Source organism: Neoarius graeffei, chromosome 9 (genome assembly GCF_027579695.1).
Source record: "Neoarius graeffei isolate fNeoGra1 chromosome 9, fNeoGra1.pri, whole genome shotgun sequence".
NCBI classification, from domain to species: domain Eukaryota; kingdom Metazoa; phylum Chordata; class Actinopteri; order Siluriformes; family Ariidae; genus Neoarius; species Neoarius graeffei.
This window is the reverse complement of record NC_083577.1, coordinates 49,764,607-49,778,407: the sequence shown is the minus strand read 5'-3', so window position 1 is coordinate 49,778,407 and position 13,801 is coordinate 49,764,607. Positions and strand designations below refer to the sequence as shown.

General features: G+C 43.0%; 1 protein-coding gene across 3 annotated transcripts in view; it reads left to right on the top strand.

The window, feature by feature from the left end:
• sema5ba (sema domain, seven thrombospondin repeats (type 1 and type 1-like), transmembrane domain (TM) and short cytoplasmic domain, (semaphorin) 5Ba) overlaps positions 1 to 13,801 on the top strand; it is a 249,449-nt gene that overhangs the window by 146,868 nt on the left and 88,780 nt on the right. The gene's annotated exons all lie outside the window — the stretch shown is intronic.

Here is a 13,801-nt window from a genome sequence, read left to right as displayed (position 1 = left end):
TTGGCAGGAAGGAAATTCTGGATTCTGAAGGGTAGTTCATCTGTCCAACTCACCTTGAAAACTTAAGAGAAAATATTGCACTGCAGAGGGGCTGAAGAGTCTCTTCCAATTTCATTTCAAACTTTTGCAATGTCAAGCACAATTGTGTTCTGGCTGGATGATGGTGTGAGGTTTGTTCTGCCCATATGTGGTACAGTACATGATGTCATGCGTCTTTTTCACTGGAGCTGTATCCTGTACTCTGTATTGCATCAAACAAATGAAATCCACTGGGTATCATTTTCATTATTGTGCTTCTATTTTCCACTGTAATATGATGAGAATAGCTCTAAATGACACACGAGTTTATCAGAGAATGATTGTATTCGGTAGTTCCTCATCCTTTTTTTGGCATTCTGTAAGAGCAACATGATTGCTGTATGTATTCTGTCAGTAAACCATCCTAAATGAAAGCTCGAGCAGCAATTTCATTTTGCTCCATTTCATCTCTGCCTGTATCGCTCTGTCCAATTCCTGTGAGTGATCCAAAGTTGGGAATAAGACAGATCTTTCTTCATTTACCCTAACTGGAGCATCACAAGCAGTGCCAGGGTCCAAATCAGTGGAGAGAGATGGCGCCAGCAGACGAAGCAGAATGAATATCTGTGCCTGACAGAGAATGGGAGATTGTGGTATTGTGTGTCAGACTGCTTTGTCTTTTATGAACTTTACCACTTGTAACTTTACACCTAGTGAGAGTTTGAAGAGCAGGATATTTTCATTTCGTTTCTGCACTGACTGTTTCACTCAAAACTGTAGGATACAGTTTTTGTTGTTAGTCATCACTTTGGTGAATTTTCTTCACCCCACTCCGTCTGTCCTACATATGTCCTCCAGTGCTTCTTCTAGCTTCTCCAGCATATCAGTCCCTCCCTTCCTCTATTTGCCTCACATCATTAGCTTGTGTGTGTGTGCGCGCGTGCATGTGTGCGCCAGAAGTAGAATGGACCTGACCAGAAGCCAGCTCATCTCAGAAATGCACGTCTGAGTGCCAAACATGCAGGCTTTGGCAGGGGGCCTGCAGGGCCAAAGCAGAGTCTTTTCCACTTTTACTAAGCTGGATGAGGTGAGAAGTGCTAGTGCCTTCCCTCTGAATTCATGCCCAGGCTATTGAGAGAGCTGACCCCGCCAGAATGCCTGCTAATAAGCAAAAAAGTATGGTTTGGGAGCTGGCATGGCCATGAATTCACCCACACAAATCATCATTTTGAAGTTTCAGTGAGCTTGTGGTGCTGTATGCATATGCATTAAGAAGCTAGGAGCTCTGGACTCTAATTAAATCAGAAATCAGTGTAATAATTAATATCACTACAGGAAACAGTGTTCATGATTATTTGAGAAAATCATTTAAATAATTGGTAAGCTTTTAAAATGGTAGGAACTTTGTAGCAATCAGTAAGTTCTACTTTGATTGTGGTATAAGTAAAAACTTGCCAGGTTTTCATTTACTGCTCAGTTAGCTACATCCAAGAACATGGAAAAAATAACAATATAGTTGGCTTAATTACGTAAAAATGCCTGAAGGTAATATCCTGCAAATTAACAATGGAAATTTCTGGCAAGCTGTTTTAGAATTTTAACTTGAGCCAACAGTATGGGTCTTAATTTTGGGTGTAACCTGAGTGCACCTAGTTTTATTTATTCCAAGAATAAATGAATAAATTTATTTATCCAGGTAGCAGTCCAAACTGCACCTGCTGTTAAAAGCAATTAAACTTTTTTTTTTTCATTTTCAGCCAAGAATATACAGTGGTGCTTGAAAGTTTGTGAACCCTTTAGAATTTTCTATATTTCTGCATAAATATGACCTAAAACATCATCAGATTTTCACACAAGTCCTAAAAGTAGATAAAGAGAACCCAGTTAAACAAATGAGACAAAAATATTATACTTGGTCATTTATTTATTGAGGAAAATGTTCCAATATTACATATCTGTGAGTGGCAAAAGTATGTGAACCTTTGCTTTCAGTATCTGGTGTGACCCCCTTGTGCAGCAATAACTGCAACTAAACGTTTCCGGTAACTGTTGATCAGTCCTGCACACCGGCTTGGAGGAATTTTAGCCCATTCCTCCGTACAGAACAGCTTCAACTCTGGGATGTTGGTGGGTTTCCTCACATGAACTGCTCGCTTCAGGTCCTTCCACAACATTTCGATTGGATTAAGGTCAGGACTTTGACTTGGCCATTCCAAAACATTAACTTTATTCTTCTTTAACCATTCTTTGGTAGAACGACTTGTGTGGTTAGGGTCGTTGTCTTGCTGCATGACCCACCTTGTCTTGAGATTCAGTTCATGGACAGATGTCCTGACATTTTCCTTTAGAATTCGCTGGTATAATTCAGAATTCATTGTTCCATCAATGATGGCAAGCCGTCCTGTCCCAGATGCAGCAAAACAGGCCCAAACCATGATACTACCACCACCATGTTTCACAGATGGGATAAGGTTCTTATGCTGGAATGCAGTGTTTTCCTTTCTTCAAACATAATGCTTCTCATTTAAACCAAAATATTTGATTTTGGTCTCATCCGTCCACAAAACTTTTTTCCAATAGCCTTGTGGCTTGTCCATCTTTAGCAAACTGCAGACAAGCAGCAATGTTCTTTTTGGAGAGCAGTGGCTTTCTCCTTGCAACCTTGCCATGCACACCATTGTTGTTCAGTGTTCTCCTGATTGTGGACTTATGAACATTAACATTAGCCAATGTGAGAGAGGCCTTCAGTTGCTTAGAAGTTACTCTGGGGTCCTTTGTGACCTCGCCGACTATTACACGCCTTGCTCTTGGAGTGATCTTTGTTGGTCGACCACTCCTGGGGAGGGTAACAATGGTCTTGAATTTCCTCCATTTGTACACAATCTGACTGTGGATTGGTGGAGTCCAAACTCTTTAGAGATGGTTTTGTAACCTTTTCCAGCCTGATGAGCATCAACAACGCTTTTTCTGAGGTCCTCAGAAATCTCCTTTGTTCGTGCCATGATACACTTCCACAAACGTGTTGTGAAGATCAGACTTTGATAGATCCCTGTTCTTTAAATAAAACAGGGTGCCCACTCACACCTGATTGTCATCCCATTGATTGAAAACACCTGACTCTAATTTCACCTTCAAATTAACTGCTAATCCTAGAGGTTCACATACTTTTGCCACTCACAGATATGTAATATTGGATCATTTTCCTCAATAAATAAATGACCAAGTATAATATTTTTGTCTCATTTGTTTAACTGGGTTCTCTTTATCTACTTTTAGGACTTGTGTGAAAATCTGATGATGTTTTAGGTCACATTTATGCAGAAATATAGAAAATTCTAAAGGATTCACAAACTTTCAAGCACCACTGTAGATGCTGAAATGGAAAAACTGGAAAATGTTTAAATGACGTTTTCATCATGATTCTGCAAAAGACTTGAATTTGTTTTATTGTTCCTGAGTTCATATCACGCAACACAAAATGTTTCAGCCTGTTTCTGAAATGGAGATGGACTGCTTATCATGCCATTTAACACCAAGAAATTCCCATTGCAAAGTTTCACAGAATAGCCATGCAATTAGCATAATTTAACTCATTTTGTGATTACCTAATTGGTGGTCATTAGCCCCAGTGACTCTGGAAAAAACAGAGATTCTAAGAAATTTCCTCAGTATAAGAGAACCAAGAGAAATCCTACAGTAGGTATTATCATACTCACTGATGGTTGGGAAATTTACACTGTATCTCCATTTGCTTTATGAAATGTGACTGAAGCTAAAAGGTCTGTCATCAACTTGACTCTGATATGTACACATCTCGGGCGGCATGGTGGTGTAGTGGTTAGCACTGTTGCCTCACAGCAAGAAAGTTCTGGGTTCGAGCCCAGTGGCCGATGGGGGCCTTTCTGTGCAGAGTTTGCATATTCTTCCCGTGTCTGCGTGGTTTCCTCCGGGTGCTCCGGTTTCCCCCACAGTCCAAAGACATGCAGGTTAGGCTAACTGGTGTCTGTGAATTGACCGTAAGCGTGAATGTGAGTGTGAGTGGTTGTTTGTCTCTATGTATCAGCCCTGTGATGACCCGGCGACTACCCATATGCCTCTTTTCCACCAAATCAGTTCCAGGGCTGGTTCGGGGCCAGTGCTGGTGCTGGTTCACAACTCGTTCAACTTGCGAGCCAGCTGAGAACCAGTTTGCTTTTCCATAGCTCGCGGTGCTAAGGGGAGCCACGTCATTACGTCGCTGTATACGTCAGTTACGGCGCTACGTTTGCATAAACCTTGGCGCGAATATCAAAGCAAAAACAACATGGAAGAAGCAGCAGCAACAACAGCAACAATAATAATAATGGATGAGTTCGCGTTTGTACAGCTGCTGCTTCTCGTCGCTTAAAAATGGCGATCTTTCGCGGTCTTGTTATTGTTGTTGGTCTTAACAACTCCGCCCCCCCGCTGACGTAAGCGGTTCTTTCCTCTGGCCCAGCAAAGAGTTGGTGCTAGCCTGGAACCGGTTTTTCTGGCCCCAGAGCCAGTTCTTTGTCAGTGGAAACAGAAAACCCGGTTCCAAACTAAGCACTGGCCCCGAACCAGCCCTGGAACTGCTTTGGTGGAAAAGGGGCATAGTCAGCTGGGATAGGCTCCAGCTTGCCCACAACTTTGCACAGGATAAGCAGTTACAGGTATTGGATAGATGTACACATCTCATTGTGTACCTCTTTTCCCTCTACCACTTAGGTGCTAACTTTTGGTCCATTAGGGTTTTGGGAATTGGAATCTGCTGAATTTACACCAATGAAATATATTCGGTCTCTGAGTGCACTTTTGCTGAAAGATATAATGGTATAATCTTCGAACAGATCAAGATAAGCTACATTGCTTTTAATAACACGGTGATTCTGCTTAAATACACTGAAAGTTGTAATTAACAGTAATTCATTTAAGCAGAAAAAAAGCAATTGTATTTAATTCAATTGATTCACAAACATATAATTGAATAATTCCTTACGCAAAAGCCCTATTGAGTCAACATGTTCCACTTGCTGCTTAATTTTTCACCATGCAGATGTGGTTTGCTTTGATAAATCTCATATTGTGCGTTTAAATTTGAATACAGCGAGGATATGTGGGTATTTGTGTTAATGCAGCATTAATCAGTAATGGTGTTCAGATAGTAAGGAGGCAGGAAGCTTTGACTCTGGTGTCACTGTGTAAATCTGGGTTGTCTGTTTATACTCACTCTGTTTATACAGTTCCTCCTGGGTGCTACACTATGCTTTCATTATTACAGTAGGAAAAAAGGAAGTGTGACACATTTTTCTTCATCCGTCCTCTATTGATCTGCCACTTTGGGGTTGCAGGCGTGCAAACGTATCGACTATGTTTTCACCCGTGTCCGAAAAACTACTTCTCTATGAGATTTCTGCCCGTGGCTTGCTGTAGGGGAGACGGACGATGACTATGACACTTCTTACTTCTGAATCAAATATCACTTGGCCTGTGTAGTATATTCTTCAGAAAATAAAGTCAAAGCTTTACCTTATGGGCTGCAAACAGACACAATTTGTCACATTACAGTTAGGCAGTCAGATGTAAATCTTTACATTCGTTCATTTTCTATACTGCGTATCCACTCTGGGTCACAGGTGAGTTGGAGCCTATCCTAGCTAAAATTAGGCGAGAGGTGGGGCTAGGCAAGTGACAGACACCCCTTTTCCACCAAATCAGCTCCAGGGCTGGTTCGGGGCCAGTGCTGGTGCTGGTTCACAACTCGTTCAACTTGCGAGCCAGCTGAGAACCAGTTTGCTTTTCCATAGCTCGTGGTGCTAAGGGGAGCCACGTCATTACGTCGCTGTATACGTCAGTCACGTCGTTGTATACATCAGTTACGTCGCTACGTTTGCATAAACCTTGGCGCGAATATCGAAGCAAAAACAACACGGACGAAGCAGCAGCAGCAACAACAACAACAATAATAATAATGGATGACTTCGCGTTTGTACAGCTGCTGCTTCTCGTCGCTTAAAAATGGCGATCTTTCGCGGTCTTGTTATTGTTGTTGGTCTTAACAACTCCGCCCCCCCGCTGACGTAAGCGGTTCTTTCCTCTGGCCCAGCAGAGAGTTGGTGCTAGCCTGGAACCGGTTTTTCTGGCCCCAGAGCCAGTTCTTTGTCAGTGGAAACAGAAAACCCGGTTCCAAACTAAGCACTGGCCCCGAACCAGCCCTGGAACTGCTTTGGTGGAAAAGGGGCAACAGAGGCTAACACAGAGAGACAGGCAGCCATTCACGCTCACATCCACAGGCAATTTAGAGTAGCTAAGGCCAAGAAAAAATAATTGTTTGTTTCCGGTTACCCGACCGACCGTTTAAAAAATGCCCCGACCCTAGACTTTTTTGTTAGATGTTTAAAAAAAAATGTATTTTCGCCGACCAACAATAAATTAAAAAAATTAAATCTGCATTACGATTTGCATAATATTGTCGATCTGACAAGTGACTAATTCTAAAACGCATATATCGGACAAGAAACACTCATTGATTTCTCACGGCCTCAATCTGACGTCATGACCTCTTTCCGGGAAACTCCGGCTTGTGTTGTACACAACGCTAGGCATCATGGCGGCCAACGAGGTGTTCTCGATTACCGTGATCGGTTGCGACCACACGGAAGATTGTAAGACAATAAGTTCATTTTATAAGTTTTCAACTGTAAAAGAACTCTACGAACATTATCATCCTCCGCTGGACGAGTCATGCAAACAGTATACACACAGCGCCCAGGCTAACGGCGGTATCGATATCACGATGGATATCACCTAAAATTTATTAAAAAAAAAAAAAAAACCTACCTACCCGGTATTTTGTGTGATAAAAAATAAAATAAAATAAAAAGACCGACCTACCTACCTACCCTATTTTTTTTCAAGATGTAATAGGAAACAAACAATTTTTTTTTCTTGGCCTAATTGACCTTATCCACATGTCTTTGGACCGTGGGAGGAAACCACACACGCACAGGGAGAACATGCAAACTCCACACAGAAAAGTCAGTCAGCAAGTCCAAACCCAGAACCGACTTGCTGTGAGACAACGGTGCTAATTACTGCACCACCATTTCAGGGGCGTAGCTAGGATTTTTCAAAGGTGGGGTCACACACTGACTGGCAGCCTGAATACATTATGTAACAAAAAATAATTACCATTGCTAGTTTTAGGCAGCTTAGAAACCGGCTCTTCCATTATTGCTGTTTCTTCCACGTTTTCTTGATGTTGTCTTCTAGAAACGGCACTAAAACTTAGCTTCGAAGCCACAAAATGCAACTTTGATGGAAAAAAAATACAATAAATTGTTTACTTCTCTTCACGTTGAAAGAAGGAGGAAAGTTTCGCTTGTTTTGACATGGCGAATTATTAACACAAGAGGAAATACTTGTAATTCGCAACTAGAAAGACTGCAGCTACACTGGCAGCTTGACCATGCTTTCTAGTGCGATCGTGTTATGCTTGCACAGAACGGTGTCAGTCCTGCACGCCTTGGCTCGTGCGCCTGAAGGTGCGCCTCGGGCTGCGCACGCGCCTAATGAGCTCCAGCACGCGCGCCATTAACAAAGAACACCTGTCTTTAATCAGTGAACTATGTTTGGGCTGTTTAAGGACCGCGCCCATGCAAGGACGATGTGAAGTATTACACCACGTCTAGTGTGCCTTACTGAGCCTTGTTCCCTGGCCCTGTCCTTGTTGACCTCCTGATTTTTCGACTCCTGTTTCTCGTCCCTTGATCTTGTATAGTTTTGCCTCTGATATTCTGTCCGCGCCTCGATTGACCTCCTGCCTGTTTCCTCGATTACCACTTTGCCTGCTGTTTCGGACTGTTTGCCTGTTGTGTGTGTTTTACGCACTTTATGCTCATATCGCACTGTGTATTATTTAACATATCTGCACTTACATCCGCCTCTCCCGCACACACTCTGACAAACTGGGTTTTCGCACCCGAACCACAGGAAGTCCATACAAGGTTATAGAAGCCCTAATGAAGCTGAGGTGACAATCTAGTTTTTTAAAAAAAAATGTTAGAGAAATTACAGTGGGCGCTTTTCTGATATTCTTATGCGGCTATTGAAAAATGTATGGTCCGACAAAGGGGGGGGGTCACAGGCACCCCAGGACCACCCCCCAGATACACCCCTGCATTTGTAACATACTCTGGAGTGAAATGAAACTACATCCATCCATTATCCATAACCACTTATCCTGTACAGGGTCGCAGACAAGCTGGAGCCTATCCCAGCTGACTATGGGCGAGAGGTGGGGTACACCCTGGACAAGTCGCCAAATCATCACAGGGCTGACACTTATGCTGTGTTCACACTTATACCGGTACGAAAGTGGTATAACTGTATCGATACAAAGTATACCGGTACAGTTTAGTGCATTTGTCCACACTAGCGAGAAATGTTTGCGGTTTTCTTTCACGGTAGTTGAAATGCGCGTGCGCGAAATGTTTTCATGGTTACCGAGTAACTTCCTTCCGAGAATATGGTGGATGAAACAACGTGTGTGTGCTTTTTGTTGTCAGTGTACAGTCTGTATTTCTGGTGGTCATTTATTCAGTCGAATCGTATAAAACGCGCGAGGCAGTTGATAAAGAAACAAAGAAAACGAATCGCCGTTCTTCGCTATTTTATTCAGCGAAGACATCGATTGAGGTGTGTGACTTTGCGCATGCGCAATATATTTGTATCGATACAGAGCCGCTTCATCTGTCCACACTACAGCGAAGCGCTACAGTACCGGTACTGTACCGGTACGAAACCCATACATTTGTGGGTTTCATACCGATACAGTTATACCGCTACAGTACCGGTATAGTTGCTAGTGTGGACAGGTGTTGCGGTACGAAAGTAGTTTCGTATCGGTACAAAATCCCTAGTGTGGACAGGGTAATAGAGAAACAACCATTCACACTCACATTCACACCTACGGTCAATTTAGAGTCACCAGTTAACCTAACCTGCATGTCTTTGGACTGTGGGGGAAACCGGAGCACCCGGAGGAAACCCACGCGGACATGGGGAGAACATGCAAACTCCACACAGAAAGGCCCTCGTCAGCCACTGGGCTCAAACCCGGACCTTCTTGCTGTGAGGCGACAGCGCTAACCACTACACCACCGTGCCGCCCCATGAAACAATATGGAAAAGAAGAAGTCACGAAAAGGAAAAAAGCAAAATGGCACATAAATCAGAATTTAAAACTATAAATGAGGTACCATGCATGTTAACCATGAAACGAGAGTAATATCTCATCTCATTATCTCTAGCCGCTTTATCCTTCTACAGGGTTGCAGGCAAGCTGGAGCCTATCCCAGCTGACTACGGGCGAAAGGCGGGGTACACCCTGGACAAGTCGCCAGGTCATCACAGGGCTGACACATAGACACCGACAACCATTCACACTCACATTCACACCTACGGTCAATTTAGAGTCACCAGTTAACCTAACCTGCATGTCTTTGGACTGTGGGGGAAACCGGAGCACCCGCAGGAAACCCACGCGGACACGGGGAGAACATGCAAACTCCACACAGAAAGGCCCTCGCCGGCCACGGGGCTCGAACCCAGGACCTTCTTGCTGTGAGGCGACAGCGCTAACCACTACACCACCATGCCGCCCAGAGTAATATCACATTTGCAATTAATCATTATGTTCAATATTTCAACAAAATTGGGTTTAGTCTGTGTTTCACAGGCTGCTTTTGTAATCCAACACACAGTTTAAACTAATATTTCTCAATAGAACATTTTAATCTGTGTGCGCGCATGTGTGAGTGAGAGCTGTCTCTCAGTTTGAGCCATGGCTGCAAAGTACAGGATGTCCTGGATAATACCAGCACAGAGATCGTAGCTCTTTTGGCATTAAATTGGAAAACTCACAAATCATTTACTTTCCTTATTTGAGTCACTTCAATAATTTGATTTAACGCCATGCAGAAACAGATTTTCTTATAGCTGGCCCTAAACCTTTTCTTACCTTTTCCTATCACTTATTACACATCATCTCTAGTACTCTTATTCTAAACATTTAACTCTTGTCACTTACTACTAAACACATACAGAATTGTTTCTGTTTTATCTGATCAAAGATTCACATTTTTTTAGTATATCACAGGATCATCAATAACAACAGTATAAAGTAAACTTTCTGAACTGAAAAACACTTTTGTGAATAAAATCTACACTGTATTTTGTTGACAGATACCTTTTCACTTATGAGTTTAATCCTGCCCTAAGCGTATAAAGTACAAGTCAAAAGTTTCGACACACCTACTCATTCTTAGGTTTTTATGTATTCTGACTATTTTCTACCTTTGTAGAACAATACTGAATAAATCAAAACTATGAAATAGCACAGTAGGAACATATATGGAATTATGTGGTAAACAAAAAAGTCTTAAAAATCAAAATGTTTCATGTTTTGGATTCTTCAGCGTAGCCAGCGTTTACCTTGATGACGCTTTGCACACTATTGGCATTCTCTTAACCAGCTTCATGAGGTAATCACCTGGAATGCTTTTCAATTAACAGGTGCCTCGTCAAAAGTTAATTAGTGTAATTTCTTGCCTTCTTAATGCGTTTGAGATCAAACAGTAAATAGTGAATAATAATTGGGGTGGCATGGTGGTGTAGTGGTTAGCGCTGTCGCCTCACAGCAAGAAGGTTCCGGGTTCGAACCTCACGGCCGACAGGGGCCTTTCTGTGTGGAGTTTGCATGTTCTCCCCATGTGCGCGTGGGTTTCCTCCGGGTGCTCCGGTTTCCCCCACAGTTTAAAAGACATGCAAATTCGGTACAATGGGGCCACTGTAATTGGTGCAAGCTGTTGTGGTTTCCCATGCCATGATGTATGTACATATATAGATCTTCCTATGGCAAAAGCTAAATAAATAAATACAATAAATAGCCCTATTCCACGGCGGCACGGTGGTGTAGTGGTTAGCGCTGTCGCCTCACAGCAAGAAGGTCCTGGGTTCGAGCCCCGGGGCTGGCGAGGGCCCTTCTGTGTGGAGTTTGCATGTTCTCCCCGTGTCCGCGTGGGTTTCCTCTGGGTGCTCCGGTTTCCCCCACAGTCCAAAGACATGCAGGTTAGGTTAACTGGTGACTCTAAATTGACCGTAGGTGTGAATGGTTGTCTGTGTCTATGTGTCAGCCCTGTGATGACCTGGCGACTTGTCCAGGGTGTACCCCGCCTTTCGCCCGTAGTCGGCTGGGATAGGCTCCAGCTTGCCTGCGACCCTGTAGAAGGATAAAGCAGCTACAGATAATGAGATGAGATGAGCCCTATTCCACAACCGTAGTAGTCCAGATTATGTCAAGAACCGCTCAACTAAGTAAAGAGAAACGACAGTCCATTGTTACTTTAAGACATGAAGTGACTTTTAATTAATACAAATAAAGAAAAACCATTGAATTAGAAGCTGTGTCCAGACTTTTGTGCGATACTGTACATAGCAAAGTATGTGATAGTAGTTACTTAATTTTCAGAGATAGTTAGGATGTTACAACTGACCTGTGTTATAATCATCCCTGGGCTCCCAATATCATCAGCTTGACTGTTTATTGCGCTATTCATCATTTGTCAGGGTCTATCTGATATTAGAAAGTTGGTTTTACTCAGAAGAAGGAGAAAATCTCAGATTTGTTTTACTGGCAATATTGTTCATAAAACAATATTGATGTTTATCTCAAACATTGCCAGCACACAGCTTCAGGGTCCCTGGCTTGATTTGTGAGCTCAGGTTATTCTCTCTGTGGAGTTTTGCATGTTCTTTGTGTATCTGTGTGAGTTTTCTCTGGGTTCTCTAGTTTTCTCCCACTTCCAAAAACATACTAGGTGTACCGGCTATGTGTGCATGGAACCCTTTTATGGACTGGCATCCCATACAGTGTGTGTTCCTGTCTCATGCCCAATGTTCCCATGATAGGCGACGGATCCACCGTGACCTTGACAAGGATGAAACATTTACTACAATATTAATCCAGAGCTTTGGTTGTTTCCTTTCTGCATGTCTATGTAAAATCAAAAGGAACAATCTGTCCTCGCTGAGTAATGTGACTGACCCAGTGAGCATCGCTTACACACTGTGAGAAGCTTTGGAAAGAAAGGAGCTTAGCTGAAATGTTCCAGCACTGTATGGTGTGGAGGAGGATCTTGGAGGAAGAACTTATTTCGATTTGAGCTGTCACAGGCTGTAGTAAAAAGGGATGAGATGCCTGGCCCTGTTGTCACAGATGAGAGGAATGGAGTTGTGAATGAAGATGTGGGAGAAGAGGGTCTGCTATATGTGAGGAGGGCTGTGTAGAAGATAAGGCCTGAGGACTGGCCAGGCTGGAATGTAAATAGACAGGGCATGTAAAATGGTTCAAAGAAACTCTGTTAAATCTCCACCACTCTCCTATACCTCAAGAACAAACTCTGTTTCGTAACTCTGATCTCCCTCCCACCTTCTCATACCTCGAACCTTCTTTCTTCACTGCTGAGTGGTAAACACTTTCATGTCAGGACGACCTGCTCAGGATCTTCATGAATTATAACCACATCGAATACATTGAATGGTATATGCTTCAGGAGTGTTGAAAGGTTCCTTATGCTTTTAAGAGGCGGTCAAAAAATAGCAGCCATGGTTATGATTTAAACATTCACAATGCTTTTACAGTACTGAATCAACTACGGGTGATCTGATATGGACATGCTTCTTTAAAAAAAGAAGAAGAAGAATACTAAGAACACAAGTACCCCTGATTATTCATGCAATTATCTAATCAGCCAGCTATGTGGCAGCAGCACAATGCACAAAATCATGCAGAGACAGGTCAAGCAGTTCAGTTAATATTCAAATCATATACCGGAATGGGGGGAAAATGGGATCTCGGTGACTTTGATCATGGCAAAACATCCAATCTGGACAGGTGAAGGCTGGGAAAATGTTGCCTGGTCTTTTTTCAATCTTTAACTCTCTGGTTTCAGTGAGTCTGTCCCCATGATAGTCTCTGATTCCTGTTCTTGACTGACAGGAGTGGAACCCAAAGTTCCCAAAGCTGCTGTTGTAGCCCATCTGCCTCTCAGATGCTTTTCTGCTCAACATAGTTTTAAGGGGTGGTTATTTGAGTTACAGTTGCCTTCTTGTCAGCTCAAACCAGTCCGTCCATTCTCCTCTTGCTTCTCTTAAGCCTAGGTCACAACCGGACGTACGATTTTTTTGGCCGTGCGATTTTTGGCGTTTCCCAAATCGCTGCGTTTTTTTGTTCATGGAGAAAGACGCACGTTGGCCGTAAGTTTGTCTTGCAACCTGAAAAAAACGTAAGCGCTTGTAGAGTTTGTTTGACATGACAAAGAACCTCTGCGGCCGGTCTGCGGCCAGTTTACGGCTCGAAAATCAGCACGTCACACGCGCGCCCTCTGTGCGTTTCTTGCGTTTTTTGCACGTAGACCAGCCGTAAGAGCACGTACGTCCGGTCATGACTGAGGCTTTAATAAGGCATGTCTGCCCACAGAACGTTCACTCACTGCATGTTTTTGACCATGCTATGCAAACTCTACAGGTAGATGTGCATGAAAATCCCAGTAGATCAACATTTTCTGAAATACTCAGACCAGCCCATCTGGCACCAGCAAACATAGCACAGCCAGTGTCACTGAGATCACATTTTCTCTCCATTCTGATGTTCAATTAACTGAAGCTCTTGACCTGTATCAGCATGATTTTATACATTGTACCAGTGCTACATGATTGGTTG